This window comes from Aegilops tauschii, chromosome 4 (assembly GCF_002575655.3).
Source record: "Aegilops tauschii subsp. strangulata cultivar AL8/78 chromosome 4, Aet v6.0, whole genome shotgun sequence".
Taxonomy (NCBI): Eukaryota; Viridiplantae; Streptophyta; class Magnoliopsida; order Poales; family Poaceae; genus Aegilops; species Aegilops tauschii.
The window spans coordinates 31,681,737-31,703,242 of record NC_053038.3 but is presented as its reverse complement, the minus strand read 5'-3'; positions in this window follow the sequence as shown (position 1 = coordinate 31,703,242).

Here is a 21,506-nt window from a genome sequence, read left to right as displayed (position 1 = left end):
ATGCACATGCAGCGACGTAGTGAGCTGGGGAAGTAGAGCTAGGGAGGTTTTGAAGGAAGATATACCTGAAGGTCGTCGAGATGTGGATATGTGGGCAGTGGGAGGCCGGATCCGCCCACACTAGGGCAACGACGAAGGGTTCATAGGAACTCCCGCGCCGGCGCTCGGCCAGAGATAACGGTGAGGCCGGCAGCAGGTCTCCTCCCTCGCTGTCGACGATGGCCTAAACTCTGTCCCTCCTCCCCTTCACCGACGGAGGGGGATACGTCCGGATCTATAACCAGTGGTGAGGATAGAAAGATAGTGTTTTTTGAAGGGAGAAAGACAGTGTTACCACCGCTATGTTGTTTAGATCTGGAGAGGATGAGAGTGTGTGAATAGAGCAACCCTAGCAAGCAAGCGCGGAGGCTCCGGCCTATATATACGTAGTGGGGTAGTTTTCCTTTTTCACTCCATCAAAACAATCGTTCAAAATTGTGTACGTGCCAGGTCGCCATTTCTTTGAGTTGTTGATTGTTTTTTAAGATAGCTACCCGCTTATTCCAAGTGGTGTTACGGTGTGCCAGGTCGCACTTTGTATCGTTCAAGTCTGGTACAAGACCCTCCATTAAATGAACGACCACCTCCTCGTAATATTTGTGAACAAGCCCATGGCTAAAATTATTGGAAACGTGGGCTGCCCCAACATGCATTATTATTTATATTTTCTATGTGGGAGTATCCTCAAAACAAAATGTGAGAGTACAATATGGGCCTCTTTGTAATTGGTGCTAAATTTTGACCAAATATTTAACAGACAAAATATTAGTGCATGTTAACAAAAATTATATCGTTTGATTCGTATTTGTACATAGTTTTCAATTATGTAATTTTTTGTGACATGCATGAACATTTGGTTAGTTAAATTTATAGTCAAAATTTGGCAAGGTGCATTAAATCAACACATGCAAGTATCAAAAGGAGAGTCATGGCATGCATGCGTTGTAATTAATGCATCGGTAAACGATAATTATTGAAATATATCAAGTGCAGTGCTTTGTCGTGTCACGTCAACTCGTACAACAAGAAGTTTGATTACTACAACGCCCTCTCACCTTAACTGCACCTACCTTTGGCTGCATGACAGGTGGGCCACCCGCGTGTTGGGCCCACCTGTCATGCACGCAAAGGCAGGAGCAGTAAGTCAATGAAGCTGCGTCCCTCCCTCGCCCATGAGCGTGGTGGCTGGCAAGACTAGGAGAAGCTTTCGTTCGCTACACGCTCTCCCTCCCGCACGCGGTGGACATGCAGCAGTTCAATCGGTGTCAGATGGCCAGAAGCATACTATAGTACTCCTCCACTGCAGTAGTACTCCATCATATTTTTCGACTTCCCGATGAGGCGAAGAGCCAAGCGCAGCCCGGATGCTCGTGTGGGAGTTTCATGTGTAGAGTGGTCTAGGATAACGTGTACCGTGCCTGTAAGCTTAAAATCGTTGGGGTCGGCTCCATGCTTTTTTTTTAAATAGTCTTCTGGCCCTACCTGTTATCCTGGTGATTGTAGTTTGCATGCTCATCTGGTCAAGACAGGAATATATATTTTAATTTGTGGTGGGGTAAATGTTAGAGGTTGCAGCAAATGGAGTATTGTACACTGCGGGTCTTTCAGCCAAGTTTACAGGCAACCATGTGGGGCAAGTGCTATAATGTGTCGCGTCAACTCGTACAATGAGGAGAAGCTTGATTTTACTACTACACGCCTTCTCCCTCGCCCATGCGCGCGGTGGCTCGCAGACGAGGACATGCTTTTGCTTATACTAGTACTACAATAAGCTGTTGTTGGGGAACGTAGCAGAAATTCAAAATTTTCTACGCATAACCAAGATCAATCTATGGAGTAATCTAGCAACGAGGGGAAGGGGAGTGCATCAACATACCCATGTAGATCGCGATGCGGAAGCGTTGCAAGAATGCGGATGAGGGAGTCGTACTCGCAGCGATTCAGATCGCGGTTGATTCCGATCTAAGCACCGAAGAACGGTGCCTCCGCGTTCAACACACGTGCAGCCCGGTGACGTCTCCCACGCCTTGATCCAGCAAGGAGAGAGGGAGAGGTTGGGGAAGACTCCATCCAGCAGCAGCACGACGGCGTGGTGGTGGTGGAGGAGCGTGGCAATCCCGCAGGGCTTCGCCAAGCACCGTAGGAGAGGAGGAGGAAGAGGGAAGGGCTGCGCCAAGAGAAGAAGAACTTCGTGTGTTGGGCTGCCCCTTTGCCTCCACTATATATAGGGGGAGAGGGAGGGCTGCGCCCCCCTCTAGGGTTCCCACCCCAAGAGGAGGCGGCCAGCCCTAGATCCCATCCAAGGGGGGCGGCCAAGGGGAGGAGAGGGGGGGCGCCACTAGGGTGGGCCTTAAGGCCCATCTGGACCTAGGGTTTGCCCCCTCCCACTCTCCCATGCGCTTGGGCCTTGGTGGGGGGGCGCACCAGCCCACCTGGGGCTGGTCCCCTCCCACACTTGGCCCATGCAGCCTTCTGGGGCTGGTGGCCCCACTTGGTGGACCCCCGGGACCCTCCCGGTGGTCCCGGTACATTACCGATATCACCCGAAACTTTTCCGGTGACCAAAACAGGACTTCCCATATATAAATCTTTACCTCCGGACCATTCCGGAACTCCTCGTGACGTCCGGGATCTCATCCGGGACTCCAAACAACATTCGGTAACCACATACATACTTTCCCTATAACCCTAGCGTCATCGAATCTTAAGCGTGTAGACCCTACGGGTTCAGGAACCATGCAGACATGACCGAGACGTTCTCCGATCAATAACCAACAGCGGGATCTGGATACCCATGTTGGCTCCCACATGTTCCATGATGATCTCATCGGATGAACCACGATGTCGGGGATTCAATCAATCCCGTATACAATTCCCTTTGTCTATCGGTATGTTACTTGCCCGAGATTCGATCGTCGGTATCCCTATACCTTGTTCAATCTCGTTACCGGCAAGTCTCTTTACTCGTTCTGTAACTCACATCATCCCGTGATCAACTCCTTGGTCACATTGTGCACATTATGATGATGTCCTACCGAGTGGGCCCAGAGGTACCTCTCCGTTTACACGGAGTGACAAATCCCAGTCTCGATTCGTGCCAACCCAACAGACACTTTCAGAGATACCTGTAGTGCACCTTTATAGCCACCCAGTTACGTTGTGATGTTTGGTGCACCCAAAGCATTCCTACGGTATCCGGGAGTTGCACAATCTCATGGTCTAAGGAAATGATACTTGACATTAGAAAAGCTCTGAGCAAACGAACTACACGATCTTGTGCTAGGCTTAGGATTGGGTCTTGTCCATCACATCATTCTCCTAATGATGTGATCCCGTTATCAACGACATCCAATGTCCATGGTCAGGAAACCGTAACCATCCATTGATCAACGAGCTAGTCAACTAGAGGCTTACTAGGGACATGGTGTTGTCTATGTATCCACACATCTATCTGAGTTTCCTATCAATACAATTCTAGCATGGATAATAAACGATTATCATGAACAAGGAAATATAATAATAACAAATTTGTTATTGCCTCTAGGGCATATTTCCAACAGTCTCACACTTGCACTAGAGTCAATAATCTAGTCCACATCACCATGTGATTAACACTCATAGGTCAGATCACCATGTGACCAACATCCAAAGAGTTTACTAGAGTCACCAATCTAGTTCACATCGCTATGTGATTAACACTCAATGAGTTCTGGTTTGATCATGTTATGCTTGTGAGAGAGGTTATTAGTCAACGGGTCTGAACCTTTCAGATCCGTGTGTGCTTTACGAATATCTATGTCATCTTGTGGATGCTACCACGCACTACTTGGAGCCATTTCAAATAATTGCTCTACTATATGAATCCGGTTTACTACTCAGAGTCATCCGGATTAGTGTCAAAGTTCGCATCAACGTAACCCTTTACTACGAACTCCTTTTCACCTGCATAATCGAGAAAATTCCTTAGTCCACTACATACTAAGGATAAATTCGACCGCTGTCATGTGATCCATTCCCGGATCACTATTGTACCCCTTGTCCAACTCATGGCAAGGCACACTTCATGTGCGGTACACAGCATAGCATACTGTGGACCCTACGTCTAAAGCATAGGGGACGACCTTTGTCCTTTCTCTCTCTTCTGCTGTGGTCAGGTCTTGAGTCTTACTCAATACTCACACCTTGTAACACAGCCAAGAACTCCTTCTTTGCTGATCTATTTTGAACTCTTTCAAAATCATGTCAAGGTGTGCGTTCTTTGAAAGTATCATCGGGCGTCTTGATCTATCTCTATAGATCTTGATGCCCAATATGTAAGCAGCTTTTATCCAGGTCTTCCTTTGAAAAACTCCTTTCAAACAACCCTTTTATGCTTTCCAGAAATTTTACATCATTTCGGATCAACAATATGTCATTCACATAAACTTATCAGAAATGTTGCAGCGCTCCCACTCACTTTATTGTAAATACAAGTTTCTAACAAACTTTGTATAAACCCAAAAACTTTGATCACTCCATCAAAGCGTATATTCTGACTCCGAGATGCTTGCTCTAGTCCATGGAAGGATCGCTGGAGCTAGCATACCTTTTAGCATCCTTAGGATCGACAAAACCTTTCTGATTGTATCACATACAACCTTTCCTTACGAAAACTGGTAAGGAAACTTGTTTTGACATCCATCTGCCAAATTTCATAAATGCAGCTAATGCTAACATGATTCCGACGGACTTAAGCATCGCTACGGATGAGAAAATCTCATCGTAGTCAACTCCTTGAACTTGTGGAAATACTCTTCGCCACAAGTCGAGCTTCATAGACGGTAACATTACCGTCCACGTCCATCTTCTTCTCAAAGATCCATTTATCTCGGATTTTATGGCTTCTAACCATTTGTCGGAACATGGGCCCACCATCGCTTCTCCATAGCTCATAGGTTCATCGTTGTCCAACAACATGACTTCCAAGACAGGATCACGTACCATTCTGAAGTAGCACGCATCCTCGTCGTCCTACGAGCTTTGCTGGTGACTTGATCCGAAGTTTCATGATTACTATCATAAGCTTCCACTTCAATTGGTATAGGTGCCACAGGAACAACTTCCTATGCCCTGCTACACACTAGTTGAAGTGACGGTTCAATAACCTTATCAAGTCTCCACCATCCTCCCACTCAATTCTTTCGAGAGAAACTTTTCCTCGAGAAAGGACCCGTTTCTAGAAGCAATTACTTTTGCTTCCAGATCTGAAATAGGAGGTATACCCAACTGTTTTGGGTTTTCTATGAAGATGCATTTATCCACTTTGGGTTCGAGCTTATCAGCCTGAAACTTTTTCACATAAGCATCGCAGCCCCAAACTTTTAAGAAACGACAACTTAGGTTTCTCTAAACGGTGTCGTCTCAACGGAATTGCGTGGTGCCCCTTTTAAATTGAATGCGGTTGTCTCTAATGCCTAACCCATAAACGATAGTGGTAATTCGATAAGAGACATCATGGTATGCACCATATCCAATAGGGTGCAGCTATGATGTCCGGACACACCATCACACTATGGTGTTCCAGGCATATTAATTGTGAAACACTTTCCACAATGTCTTAATTGTGTGCCAAACTCGTAACTCAGATACTCATCTCTATGATCATATCACAGACATTTTATCCTCTTGTCATGACGATCTTCAACTTCACTCTGAAATTACTTGAACCTTTCAATAATTCAGACTTGTGTTTCATCAAGTAAATACACTCAGCATCTACTCAAATCATCTGTGAAGTAAGAACATAACGATATCCACTGCATGCCTCAGCACTCATTGGACTGCATACATCAAAATGTATTACTTCCAATAAGTTGCTCTCTTGTTCCATCTTATTGAAAACGAGGACTTTTAGTCATCTTGCCCATGTGGTATGATTTGCATGTCTCAAGTGATTCAAAATCAAGTGAGTCCAAACGATCCATCTGCATGGAGTTTCTTCATGCATATATGCCAATAGACATGGTTCGCATGTCTCAATCTTTTCAAAAACGACTGAGTCCAAAGATCCATCTACATGGAGCTTCTTCATGCGTTCTATACCAATATGACTCAAATGGCAGTGCCACAAGTATGTGGAACTATCATTACTATTTTATATCTTTTGGCATGAACATGTGTATCACTACGATCGAGATTCATTTTAGGTGCAAGACCATTGAAGGTATTATTCAAATAAACAGAGTAACCATTATTCTCCTTAAATGAATAACCGAATTGCGATAAACATAATCCAATCATGCTCAACGCAAACACAAAATCTCGATAGTAGAGGGAGCATGCGATGCTTGATCACATCAACCTTGGAAACACTTCCAACACACATCGTCATCTCACCTTTAGCCAGTCTCCATTTATTCCGCAGCTTTTATTTCGAGTTACTAACACTTAGCAACCGAATCGGTATCTAATACCCTGGTGCTGCTAGGAGTACTAGTAAAGTACACATTCATATAATGTATATCCAATATACTTCTGTCGACCTTGCCTGCCTTCTCATCTACCAAGTATCTAGGGTAGTCCTGCTTCAGTGACCGTTCCCCTCATTACAGAAGCACTTAGTCTCGGGTTTGGGTTCAACCTTGGGATTCTTCACTAGAGCAGCAAACGACTTGCTGTTTCATGAAGTATCCCTTTTTCCCTTGCCCTTCTTAAACTAGTGGTTTTTCTAACCATCAACAATTGATGCTCCTTCTTGATTTCTACTCTGGCGGTGTCAAACATCGCGAATAGCTCAAGGATCATCATAACTATCCCTAATATGTTATAGTTCATCACGAAGCTCTACTAGCTTGGTGGCAGTGACTATGGAGAACCATCACTATCTCATCTGGGAGACTAACTCCCACTCGATTCAAGCGATTGTGGTACTCAGACAATCTGAGCACATGCTCAACGATTGAGCTTTTCTCCCTCAGTTTGCAGGCTTAAGAAACTTGTCAGAGGTCTCATACCTCTTGACGTGGGCACTAGTCTGAAATCCCAATTTCAGTCTTCGGAACATCTCATATGTCCTGCGACGTTTCAAAACCGTCTTTGGTGCCACAATTCTAAACCGTTAGCATTACGCACTGAACTATCACGTAGTTATCAAAACGTGTATGTCAAATGTTCCGCAACATCTACAGACGACGCTGAGGTTCAGCACACCGAGCGGTGCATTAAGGACATAAGCCTTCTGTGCAGCAATGAGGACAATCCTCAGTTTACGGACCCAGTCCGCATAATTGCTACTACCAACTTTCAACTAAATTTTCTCTAGGAACATATCTTAAACAGTAGAACTGAAGCGTATGACATAATTTGCACAGACCTTTTGACTATGTTCATGATAATGAAGTTCATCTGATTAATGAACTCCCACTCAGATAGACATCCCTCTAGTCATCTAAGTGATACATGATCCGAGTCAAACTAGGCCGTGTCCGATCATCACGTGAGACGGACTAGTCATTATTGGTGAACATCTCCATGTTGATCGCATCTACTATACGACTCATGTTCGACCTTTCGGTCTCTTGTGTTCCGAGGCCATGTCTGTACATGCTAGGCTCGTCAAGTCAACCTAAGTGTTTCGCATGTGTTTCGAGGCCATGTCTGTACATGCTAGGCTCGACAACACCCGTTGTATTCGAACATTAGAATCTATCACACCCGATCATCATGTGGTGCTTCGAAACAACGAACCTTCGCAACGGTGCACAGTTAGGGGGAACACTTTCTTGAAATTATTATAAGGGATCATCTTACTTACTACCGTCGTTCTAAGCAAATAAGATGCATAACATGATAAACATCACATGCAATCAAATAGTGACATGATATGGCCAATATCATTTTGCTCCTTTGATCTCCATCTTCGGGGCACCATGATCATCTTTGTCACCGGCATGACACCATGATCTCCATCATCATGATCTCCATCATTGTGTCTTTATGAAGTTGTCACGCCAACGATTACTTCTACTTCTATGGCTAACACGCTTAGCAATAAAGTAAAGTAATTTACATGGCGTTATTCAATGACACGCAGGTCATGCAAAAAATAAAGACAACTCCTATGGCTCCTGCCGGTTGTCATACTCATCGACATGCAAGTCGTGATCCCTATTACAAGAATATGATCAATCTCATACATCACATATATCATTCATCATATCTTCTGGCCATATCACATCACATAGCACATGCTGCAAACAACAAGTTAGACGTCCTCTAATTGTTGTTGCAAGTTTTTACGTGGCTTGTATAGGTTTCTAGCAAGAACGTTTCTTACCTACGTAAGACCACAACGTGATATGCCAATTTCTATTTACCCTTCATAAGGACCCTTTTCATCGAATCCGTTCCGACTAAAGTGGGAGAGACAGACACCCGCTAGCCACCTTATGCAACTAGTGCATGTCAGTCGGTGGAACCTGTCTCACGTAAGCGTACGTGTAAGGTCGGTCCGGGCCGCTTCATCCCACAATGCCGCCGAAACAAGATAAGACTAGTAGCGGCAAGAAGAATTGACAACATCGACGCCCACAACTACTTTGTGTTCTAGTCGTGCATAGAAACTACGCATAGACCTAGCTCATGATGCCACTGTTGGGGAACGTAGCAGAAATTCAAAATTTTCTACGCATCACCAAGATCAATCTATGGAGTAATCTAGCAACAAGGGGAAGGGGAGTGCATCTACATACCCTTGTAGATCGCGATGCGGAAGCATTGCAAGAACGCGGATGAGGGAGTCGTACTCGCAGCGATTCAGATCGCGGTTGATTCCGATCTAAGCACCGAAGAACGGTGCCTCCGCGTTCAACACACGTGCAGCCCGGTGACGTCTCCCACGCCTTGATCCAGCAAGGAGAGAGGGAGAGGTTGGGGAAGACTCCATCCAGCAGCGGCACGACGGCGTGGTGGTGGTGGAGGAGCGTGGCAATCCCGCAGGGCTTCGCCAAGCACCGTAGGAGAGGAGGAGGAAGAGGGAAGGGTTGCGCCAAGAGAAGAAGAACTTCGTGTGTTGGGCTGCCCCTTTGCCTCCACTATATATAGGGGGAGAGGGAGGGCTGCGCCCCCCTCTAGGGTTCCCACCCCAAGAGGAGGCGGCCAGCCCTAGATCCCATCCAAGGGGGGCGGCCCAGGGGAGGAGAGGGGGGGCGCCACTAGGGTGGGCCTTAAGGCCCATCTGGACCTAGGGTTTTCCCCCTCCCACTCTCCCATGCGCTTGGGCCTTGGTGGGGGGCGCACCAGCCCACCTGGGGCTGGTCCCCTCCCACACTTGGCCCACGCAGCCTTCTGGGGCTGGTGGCCCGGACCCCCGGGACCCTCCCGGTGGTCCCGGTACATTACCGATATCACCCGAAACTTTTCCGGTGACCAAAACAGGACTTCCCATATATAAATCTTTACCTCCGGACCATTCCGGAACTCCTCGTGACATCCGGGATCTCATCCGGGACTCCGAACAACATTCGGTAACCACATACATACTTTCCCTATAACCCTAGCGTCATCGAACCTTAAGCGTGTAGACCCTACGGGTTCGGGAACCATGCAGACATGACCGAGATGTTCTCCGGTCAATAACCAACAGCGGGATCTGGATACCCATGTTGGCTCCCACATGTTCCACGATGATCTCATCGGATGAACCACGATGTCGGGGATTCAATCAATCCCGTATACAATTCCCTTTGTCTATCGGTATGTTACTTGCCCGAGATTCGATCGTCGGTATCCCTATACCTTGTTCAATCTCGTTACCGGCAAGTCTCTTTACTCGTTCCGTAACTCACATCATCCCATGATCAACTCCTTGGTCACATTGTGCACATTATGATGATGTCCTACCGAGTGGGCCTAGAGGTACCTCTTCGTTTACACGGAGTGACAAATCCCAGTCTCGATTCATGCCAACCCAACAGACACTTTCGGAGATACCTGTAGTGCACCTTTATAGCCACCCAGTTACGTTGTGACGTTTGGTGCACCCAAAGCATTCCTACGGTATCCGGGAGTTGCACAATCTCATGGTCTAAGGAAATGATACTTGACATTAGAAAAGCTCTGAGCAAACGAACTACACGATCTTGTGCTAGGCTTAGGATTGGGTCTTGTCCATCACATCATTCTCCTAATGATGTGATCCCGTTATCAACGACATCCAATGTCCATGGTCAGGAAACCGTAACCATCCATTGATCAACGAGCTAGTCAACTAGAGGCTTACTAGGGACATGGTGTTGTCTATGTATCCACACATGTATCTGAGTTTCCTATCAATACAATTCTAGCATGGATAATAAACGATTATCATGAACAAGGAAATATAATAATAACCAATTTGTTATTGCCTCTAGGGCATATTTCCAACAGCTGTCCCTCCCGCTCACGGTGGACGGACATGCCGAAGTGGATTCGATACTGTAGAAGAAGTAGTAGTAACATCATTGTTCGTCTTCTCGAAGAGGCGAAGAGCCAAGCGCAAGCCGAACGTGGCAGTTGCGAACGCTCGCCACAGTGTGTTTGGTTGCATTCTCATCTCAGCATAGTTGTTCCCTCTTCGTGCATGCTCATCCTAGCACCCCTCTTCATGCATGCTCTTCTCGTGCATGCTCCTAGTGTATTTGTGTTAAGCTAGTGTGGACTCATGCATCCTTCATACACCCTACCAAACACACAAAAGTGGGTCGAGAAGGGCTTGGAGCACGCATATAGCCAGGCTCTTGCATCAGACAAAATTGCTATTTGAGCCCACTATTGTAGTACTACTTGCTAGTATAGCCCTGTAAACCGGAAAGGAGTATTTGCCTTTCTAGAGATTTCAACAAGTGACTAGACTACACCCTAAATGAGTAGTACTAGAGCAAAATGAGTGAATCTACACTATAAATAAATGCGTAGTTCTCTCGTTTTTCTCTCCGCCTTGGTCACGGTGCACAATACTTAGTACTCCTATATGACTATCCGCTCTATCTACATGGGACATAAAAGCATCCGGGCCCGCGAGCCATCCACCAAATCACAGCGAGGTGCTATAGTCGAGACTCACCAGTCACCCCGGTGTGGCCGTCATGACCCATCATATCACAAAACCCACACCTTTACCAGCAGGGGTAAAGTGGCCTCGAAGTTGGACTGGACGAAGCAACCATCATTTCACTAGAACGCTCGTTCAAGCCCTTTCTCCCCTTTCTTGAAGAAAACCTCACTCCAGGCTACTCTCTTCTGCCTTTTTTCTTCTGTACCAACGAAGGAAAGGTGGGCGAATCAGTGATGCTACTATATTTTCATTCCAAGAATCTTCTTTTTGTGAAGGACCGACCGAGTCTCACAGCCTATTCTTTTCCCGTTTTCATTGTGATTGTGGTTTCCTTTCGATTGCTTTTCGTTTGTCAGTTCATTGATGGATCCTGGAGCACTAGGCAAAGAGTTGCTGGTGGACAACCCACTGGAGATAGCGATCTCCACGAAGCGAGCACCAACCAATGAGTTGACCATGTTGGCGGGCCAACCCATGGAGACGAAGAACTCCAAGAAACAAGCACTGGCCAAGGAGTTGACGATGTTGGCGGACGAACTCCTCAAAGAAAGTTGGAAGAACAGCAAGGGCCTCACCGTGCCTACCCCAGAGACTCTAATGGCCACCTATGTGAGGCTCAAGGCCGAGTTTGAGGAGATAGTCACCGTTGAGAAGCAGTATTCCCCTGGCAAGGTGATGGCCCCCATCGAGGACGAGGAGATGGCCCCCGGAGGGATGGGATCCCCTGATGAGCTGCACAAGGTAAAAAATAATGGCTTACCATAGTTGTGGTTTTTGATTATTTGCAATGTGCTTGCTAATATGTTACTGTTGTGCAGGTGCTGGTGGACGTCCTTGATTATTCCGATGTCGCCGCCCATCCTGTGGACAACGCCCCAGAGATCATTTTCGATGTCGCGGTCCATCCTGTTGACATCGCCCCAGAGATCGATTCTGATGCCGCTGTGCATCCTATGGATATCGCCCCAGAGATCGATTCTGATGTTGAGGTGGACATCACCCCAGAGATTGATTCCCATGCCGCTGTTCGTGCTATGGTCATTGCCCGAGAGATCGATGAAAAGAAATAGTGTTACAGCCCCAAAATTGGGTTATCAATTTTTGTGCTGTTATTCTCTCCTGGCACTCATTTTCAAAATTTTCTCCTGAGTTTGCTGGATGACCCTGAGAAAATTTTGTCATTTCCAACCTTTCAAAATCCTGCTCATATCTTTTTAAGTGCGCAAGACCTCATTTGCATCAGCTCAATTCCTCTTAAACCCTAATTCCAAATTTTTGGAATTTGGATATGCCCTTGTGATTACAAAGGAGCCACCATTTTCCTTGTTCTCTTGATCCTCCCAATTGATCCCAGAGATCATCCTATCTTTCTTAACCTTGGATATGCAAAAATATTGCTAAGTCCAATGCAATATTTTTGAATTATGATTTATTCCTTTTCTTGCCTTTGTGAGGAATAAAATCCAAAGGCATATCTAGCCATCTCCTAAATTCATGAGAATTGGTGGAGTTGATGCTTATGCCTAATCCAAGCTCTGGCAAGTATATTGGCCATAATTAAATAAGGAAAATTGCCTTTTCCTATTTAATGCCAATATTGCATTTCTGCTAATTTCCAAAGAAACTACTATTTTTATAGCAGAGAAAATTCCCACATAAATTGTGGAGCTTGTCCTTGCTATATAATCACTAGTTCCATCCTAATATCATGATTCCACAGTTCAAAATTTGGCACATGATCCAATGCAAATTTCTGCCTTCTCTGAAATTTTGCAAAGGAAGGAAGTGCTTTATTGCTAAGTCCAATTGAGCTGAAATTTGGCAGGGTGTTTAGCATTGTTAAATAACCCATGGATACCAAAGATGAGCTCAATCCATTCACCCTAGCTCCCTGTGCATTTTTTCAAAGTTTCTGTCCAGAACACAAGTTTGTGAAGGAAGTACCTTCATAGTGTTTCCAAATGGGATGAAACTGTTCCATCCTCTCAAGTATCTCAAATCATTATCCTGCACCCAAATTCAGTTCATTTCATTGAACTATGTGAGCACAGGAGCAATTCTTGTTTTCTGTCCAAATTTTCAGTTTGTGAAGCAAGTGTATTTTATCTTGCTCCATTATGGCTCATAAATTTTCCAGGCCTTCTCCTACTCATATAACCTATCTCCAAAAGATTGTGGCTCATTTCACTTGACCAATTGCCCTGAGGATTTTTCTGAAGTTTTTGGACAGAAATGATAGCTGTGAAGGAAGTACCATTTTGGTGAGTCCATTTGGTATGAACTTTTTACAGCATCATGGTATGTTCAAATCATCAGGATTTGCCAAGTTATAGCCCAATCCATCACTCCTAGTGAGTGTTTCGTCATGATTAAGTTTCTGGGTCAGTTTTGGTGGTTGTACAGCAACTATGGTAAATAGTTGTCCATTTTACCTCAAAACTCCCAGGACCGTAGTCCTTTCTACCCCAAGCCTCCCGGACATCAAGTTTACCATTTAACCTCTCAGGTTTAATCTCTAGGATGTTGCCAAGTTTGCAACAGCAAACTTGTGGAGCTTGTTTCACTCATCTCCATTTGTCTCTGCCCGATCTTTCACCATGGTAACACTCCACGCTGGAAGGACTACGCGGTAGACATGAATTTACATCAGTTAAAACCCCAGAGCGTGCCATGCCAGTGGTGACCATGCATGTAACCAGCCAAAACGGTGGTCTAGCCACTGTGGTCGTCGGCATCGCTGCCCCGACCGCCTCTGGCCTCGCCATTAATGTCCAGTAGCCCCCCCTCGTCGTCGTCTTCCCTCTGGACCGCTGCCCCCCTTCGTTTTCTTCTTCGGAGAGCCGTGCCAACGACCGGAATAGTGCGCTCCTGTGCATCGTCGTCTTCCTCGCCGATGTCTTCTTCCTCCGTTCGTCAGCACGCCTTCCTCGTCTCCGTGACCCTCTGGCGTTCGTCTTGATCCCGCTCGTCGCCTTCCCGTGCCTCCCCGTGAACCTTGGCCGCGCCTGCGCCCTCACCGGCGCACGGACACGTCGCACGCCGCGTGCCACCTTGCCCCCCCTTCCCGATCTCTCCCGCGGCTATAAGTAGAGCCCTCGAGCTCTTCCGCAGCCACAATGCCTCTCAAAGCCTCCCCACTCGCCTCGGAGCTCCACATCCCCCTCCATGGCCGAATGGCCGCCGCCGATCCCCCTCGGCCATTCTCTCTCTTCGGCCGTCCCCTGCCCAGTCTAACCCCATGGATGGACGCACCACTCCCCGTCAATCCTCCCTGGCTCGTCGCCCCTCCGCTTCACCCACCAGAACCTCATGCCCACCAGAGCCCGAAGCCCCTCTCCGCCGCGTGCCCTGCTGCTTCTTCTCCCGCGCTCCTCGCCGGCAACCGAGCCCACTAGGAGATGCGCCTCGTTCTCCTGAGCTCGTGGGTAGGTCGGCCGTCGTGAGAGGTGGCCGGACGCGCCGGCGATCACTGTCGGGGCGATCCCCTCCCGCTGCCTCTCTCGACCCCGAGCGTGAGGAAGAAGAAGGCCAAGCGGGCCCCGCCCAGCATTGACCATGCCTCTCGGCCCCACCTATCAGACTCTGCACGCTGACCGGGCTGGCTCACTGAGTTGGCATAAGTGGAGACGCCCCGCACGAATGCGCTTTCGTTTCTCGAAAGCATACTTCGTCGCGACTTTAGAGAGAAATGCGTTTTCGTTTTCTGAAAACGTACTTTCTGTCGCCTGCGGTCAGTAATGCGCTTTCCTTTAGCCGAAAGTGTATTCCTCCTCTTCTTCGGGCCAGAATGCGCTTTCCTCTCTGGAAAGCGTATTTCTGAGAAAGACGCGATCTGTTTTTCTGCCAGGGGCCAGTTTGTAATGATTTTTCTTACAGATAGGTCCCTGGTAGTTAAACAATCATATCTTTTTACCCGTAGCTCCGAATCAGGTGAATCCAAAGCCCACGTCTTTGTTTCGTTGAGCCCGTTCGGTTGATGTCATTTTCATAATATTTTCACATAGTGAAAATGACCTTTTTGCCCTTGCCCGTAAACAGCCCCCTCCGAGAAGGAACTGTTTCCGGCAAATCTTTTCGCGATCATTTCGCACTTCTTCCCGGAGTATTTGTCGACTCCAGGCAAGCCAACCTCTTATCATGAGCCCCGAACTTGCATGTTGACTTTGCTTGCACCTTGTGTGTGTGTGTAGTTGCAGTTGTTTTATATCGTTTTCATCGGCAGTTATTTCTTTACGCCTATCTTGCATGCTTGTGTTTCATGATACCTTTGCCATGTTAATTAGAATGTTATTATTAATAATGCCATGCCACTACTCTACTTTATTTGCATGTCATCGTTATAAACTATTATGTGGATTGTAATGCACCGTTGATATACTATTGTCGTGTCCTTTATGTTATAGTTGTGCACTTGAGGAATTCAATATTTTGTTCGTGCATTTGTATGCGGCATGTTGCACTCATGTTAAATATGTTCATGATGATGGAGAAGGAAATAAAATGACTTAATAATAACAAACCTCCTCCTTCATCGATGGGATCGAGTCATAGTGCCGCCAAACCAAACTTTTTCAGTGCAGCCACATTTGCCTTATGGGAGGCCTTAATGCGAGCTATTGTCGTGACCTCTCGCCGGTGCCTCCCACTAGGGAAGGTTATGGGCGTGCTTACCCTGATCAGGTAAGCGGACATAACCTTGTGTGCTCGTTTTTGAGATTTTTGATACCAGTCCCCGAGTTGGAGTGTCCCCGAGTGGGAGTTGACCACGACGGTGGTCGGGGTGTCTTTGGTAGACACGGGGCCACCCAGGACCAGCCCGTTGGGGATTGGGTCGGAGTGGCCGGGAGAGCGTCATGGCAGTAGGTTGGTTTCGTCGGAATGCCGTTGGTCCACCCGAATGGGATGACGAGGCCATGGGTTCCGTAGTGTGGGTACAGTGTGCTACCTCTGCAGAGTGTATAAAGTCTATCGATAGCAACAGTTCGTAGTAGGTCCCACTATCAGGTCTTGGTCGAAATGGAGGACAAACCGAAATAATTAAGTTGGTAAATAAATATGTGATAACAAAAATATGGTAACTTGAACTATGAGATAGTCGTGAGGAGTCACGACGATATTTTGATGATGAGATAAGTGGTTGCGATCGCCATAAGGATCACGGGCCAAATATTGGTCGTGGTTGTGATCGCCGTAAGGATCACAGTTGGAGACCAAGTGTTGGTCGTGGTTGTGATCGCCGTAAGGATCACAAGTTGTTCTTGAGAAAGACCACTTTGGTGGTGTGTTTGTGATCCAGAGATGATCACAGTTGATAAGAGAGTCCGAGGGACTCGGTGCACAAGTTTGGTTGCATTGCCGGAATAATATATCATTATTTGCATTTAAAGAACCATGATAGAACAGAAGATGATTGCATAATGTTAACATGCTATGTCTGCATTGGATATTATTGGTAGTTTATTTTTAGCATAGTTTCTTGATGCCATGCTATGCTTTGATTGACATGTTAAGTTATGCCATGATTGAGATAAAATTCTGTGTTTTGCTATTACAATGTTATAATCATGTTCTGATATGCCATGTCATTGCCATGTTAGTAGATGTTATGATTTTGTTCATGCTTAGTTGATTTTTATCATGCCATGTGTTAGTAATTGATATGAGATAGGGTGTTGCATGCGCTCGGTTCTTGCTTTGTCTGCAGCTTGTTTGGATGCTATGTATTTGGTTGTCTTGCAAGTACATTCAATGTACTGACCTGGCGTGTCATGCCAGTTTTGTAGGTCGTACCTGTATTGCTCGCTTGATCCGTCATGCTAGGTCGTAATCTTGCCAGTCCTGTGAGTTGTGGAGCCCAGCCAGAGTTGTTATGCTGCCAAACCAAGACTTCCGCCGCCATTTTTATCAGACTTCCGCTGTCATTTAATAGCCTTAGGGCTATGCCAGATAATTGTATTCATTAATGATGTAATCTCATATACATGTATTTGATGAATATTTTTGTACCTGGAATGCTGTATTATGGACCTGTCGTGCGTCAGGTGTTATCCTGGGCTGACGTGCGAAGGCCCCCTGCTCCATGCGGATCGGGGTGCCACAAATAGTTGGTCACGCTAATCCTTCAGGGTAGTTTGCATTGTATTTAATTACTAGAACGATGCGTGTTATCAAACCATCTTAGGGCTAGTGCACTATCTTGTGTGGGCGGTACTTGCTACTTTTGTTTGATAGTGAATCATGCGAACCCTCTCCGAGTTGTAGAAACAGATATATCCTCACCAGCTTTTGATGTAATATATGGCATGCTTAGATGTAAGTTTGAACTGTTTATCATATCAGCAGGGCTTGTTTGATGATTCTTGGTGTTTAGGCTAGCTACTGTGCGAGCTATTGTACTTGCAAAACACTCACCGAAGAGAAACGTTGGGGATCATGAGCTCGTGGTACGCTTATACTGATCCATCGTCGATCGGCCAATAACCCAAGCTCCTAAAATTGTAGGCTTAGCAATCGATCAGACAATAGTCGACACAGATACATTCATGCCTCATTTGGTTCATAGGGTAGGAAAATTGTAGCAAAAGTACAGAGACATACAACACAAAATCATAGCAGTACAGAGACATACTCCCTCCATTCCAAAATAGGAGTATGAGTCAACTTTGTACTACTAACTTTGAAACAGAGGGAGTCCAAATCCTAGGCGGGCTAGTTTGGCCTAGTGGGTTTTAGTGATATGACGTGGTACAGTGTCGTCCAGTCGTCGCGTGTGGTAGCAGTACTGCGGGTACAGTAAGTTTTATTGAAGAAGCGGAATTCAACGAAGTCATGATGGTTCCTTCGTCCGACCAACTTACAGTGGGAAAGGTTGGGCCTGCGCTACGACCGGGGTGGACCAGGATAATTTTGTGCATGGCAGGTGGACCAGGATGGTCGACGTCCCACATGTCGGCGAATGAAAGTATTCTTACCGATATAGTGGACGAGTAACGAGTATTCATTGTTTATTTTTTATGAAACCTATTGTCTCCACTGTTACGACGGAGGAGTGTGAAACACGGCAGCCCAGTGAACTTGGCATGTGCACCACTCCCTCCTACCTCATGTAATAGTACCATAGTGTTGACTATAAGGTTGGCTATAAGGTTACAACTTTTTCTCACTTTCTCTCTATCTATTTCCTCTAAAATGTTTTTACCTTTCTTTTTTTAGACACAATTGTTTTTTTATGCCTCTTTTTTTAGAATTAGTTTTTTATACCTGGGAGCATGTGTAGAGACGGGCTCTAGCAGATCCCACTCCTTGACTTTGTCAATGCCTCTCTCTCCTCCACATAAGCGGGCTTAGGGCATGTACAATGGTTCTATTGTAGGGATGCCACATAGGATAAATGATGAGGTGGAGGAAAGAGAAATCATAAGAATAGGCTTGTCTTCTCTAATTTAAGAGAAGACAAGAGATGATCTCTTAGCACAATATGTTTCACCATGTTTTTAGGAATAACTAGTTATTGAAGATAAGGCTAAAAGATGATCCATTGTACGCATGTTTTTGTCATCTCTAAATTACATGCAAGACTTATGATAAGACTATCTTATCAACCATTGTACATGCCCTTATAGCCCAGAATTTTACTGGTACTACAACTTGCTATGAATGCGGGCAGCTAGCATCTGAGGGGGAGTGCACGCGGGGAGTTGGTGGGGTGGGGGGTTCTGGTGGGCCAGGGCGGTCAGAAGCGGGCTTGGAAGCGGTCTGGACTCCCGCATGGCCCACCTCACATTATCACCATATATTTCTTGGAGTCCGTGCGCGGCTGGTGGGCAATCTCTTCTTCCTCCCCCGTCTCTCTCTTCTCAGCCGACGCCCGCCGAGCGATTAGATTTCGGCTATCGACAGTTTATTCAATAGCAGTCCCACATGTCAATGAAAATGCAAGACAACGCGTGTCCCCTCTGGTGAGCGGCGTGCGAGCCAGACTGTTGGGGGTGCGACGCGTACGAGTCATAATTGTGCCGCCTTTTCCTTTTGAACTTGCAAAGCGTAACATTTTCGTGCGAGCGATCGATAGAAATCCAGAACAAAATGACAAGGGCGGTGCTTTCCCGCGTGATAGGCGGGCTAGTTTGAGTGATATGACGTGCTACAGTGTCTTCCACTTGCTCCATTTTTATGTAAACAAGAGTCTACACTCTTACGTGGGAGGAGTGCGAAACATGGCGGATCTGATTTTGATCGAGGGATAACTATTCCCTGCAAAATAATGGAGCACTGTTAGCGATTATAGCATGATAGTTAGGGCATCTCCAGCGCTGGCCCTCAAATTTACAACGGCATCTGTCCGAGGACACTGATGGATGCCATCCAATGCTACCCGCATACCTTTCGACAACTATATGAACTAACCGGACGAAATTCGTGCAAACAAAGCAAATTTCAAATTAACCCGATGAAATTCATTACATTTCGAAAACTTTTCCTATAAACTGGATGAAATTCATTACATATTTTGCACAAACCGTACTAAAACCTACTGTAAACCTAATCTAAACGATCGCCAGCTCCCGACCACCATGTCCGGCCATGAACCCAAGAAAGCCGGCCATTGCCTTTGCCTCCTCCTCATCCGCCTCGATAACCTCCTCCTCTGGAGCACAAGTTTATGAAGATTTCCGCCTCCACGTCGCTGTCAAGCGGCTAATCGGCCGCTGATGTTTGTCCCACCAAGCTTGGCGTCGACTGAGTGGAGGAGCGGTGGCCTTCCTGGGACCAGAGCGGTAGCCACCTACCGTGTACTACTCTTCCTCGCTGCCGGCTGCGCCCGCGCACGCGCGCTGACTTCATGGTCGTGGTGGCGGAGGGCGGCCAGGGGAGCCGGCGATCTCCTTCGTCTGCTCCGGCGATAGTACGTCCAAGAGATCTTTGGAGCGCCCCCGGAGCGGAGCCACCGATGTCCTTTGTCTGCTCCTGCGACAGGACGTCCAAGAGAACTTTGGAGTGCCACGAGGCCATGGTTGGAGTGGTGCCAACAGAAGGAAGGGACCGGAGGAGAATGAGTGTGGGTCTTCGGCTATGAATGGGAGCTGGGGCTCAAGTTAATATAGCGGGCGAATGGCAATGAGCCGCGACAGACGGATGGACGGCTGGCGTCGGAGTAGGTTCGTCGGCAGCCGCGTGTCATTAATGTGGGTGGCGGACGGAAGGATGGCCGTGGTGTCATTAACGCAGAGCAGTCGCTTGCACCGGGATGCCGCGCGGGTGGCGCTCTCAGGGCCGTCGCGCTACTGCAATGCCGGCGCAAGTGACAGGTCGCGTCGGGCGTGAATGCGGATGCTGCTTTAGTGACTTAACTGCGGGTGCATTGGGTCACTGACATGTGGGCCCAACTGGCATCTGGCCTGCATGTCAATGTAACAACTGCACTTGCAGTTAAGTCTGGTGAATGCGGCATTAACGTTCTGGAGAGATGATGACCATTTCAGGCGGGAAGCGCGCGCTAGCGATGGAAGGGGTTTCGGTAGGCCAGGGCGGTCAGACGCTGGCGTGGTGGTAAAATATGAACTCATGGATGACGAGCCTTTGAAGCGTATGCGGCATGTATTGACAACAAGGCGTCCATGCAGCTGCTCTTGTCGCCAGCTAGCCTTCGACGACCAGCATTAGACACCACACAACCATGCATAACTTACTAATAATGGACTAATCGATCAGACACACACTCGTGTGCAGTGGCACTATGATCGGTTGCTCACGATAGTACATACTCCGTACCATAGTACCCTCTCTAGCTAGGCTGTTTTATAGATTGTCGTTGTGATGGACGATATACATGAGCAAGGCGCCGAGTCACGAGTATGACCGTTGGTGTTGAGCCAGGTGAATACATGCTCGGTGTTCGCGGAGGCCTCCAGCAAACGTCTAAACAGTAACGTCAGGCACCGCCGGGGCGCGCAGGTGACGGGCTCACCATTTGCGTTGCGCCATGAGCAGGACTTTGATTGAGAGGGCGACATGCATGCATTAGCATCGTTTGACAGCGTGAGCATGAGTGTCTGGTTGTCTGCACGCGTACATGCTACTTGCCTCTATGGACGGTTTGCGCTAATGTGTGCATCAAGTATAATATATAAAAATATGTTTGTGCATTTAATGCAAAGTATTTCATTTTCATTTGGCTGACGAGTGTGCGTTGCAGCGACGAGTCCGTGGTTTGATTCCTCACATACGCATAATTTTGGTTTTATTTCTTTCTCCACTAACAGGTAGGCCCGCATAGATAGATAGATAAAGAGCTGATGAGGTGCATGCGGACTGTTTGAGTGGTCAACCAGACAAATACAGAGCTATATGCTGAGACAGTGACCGTATAATCACCATATCTCGTATACAATGATCA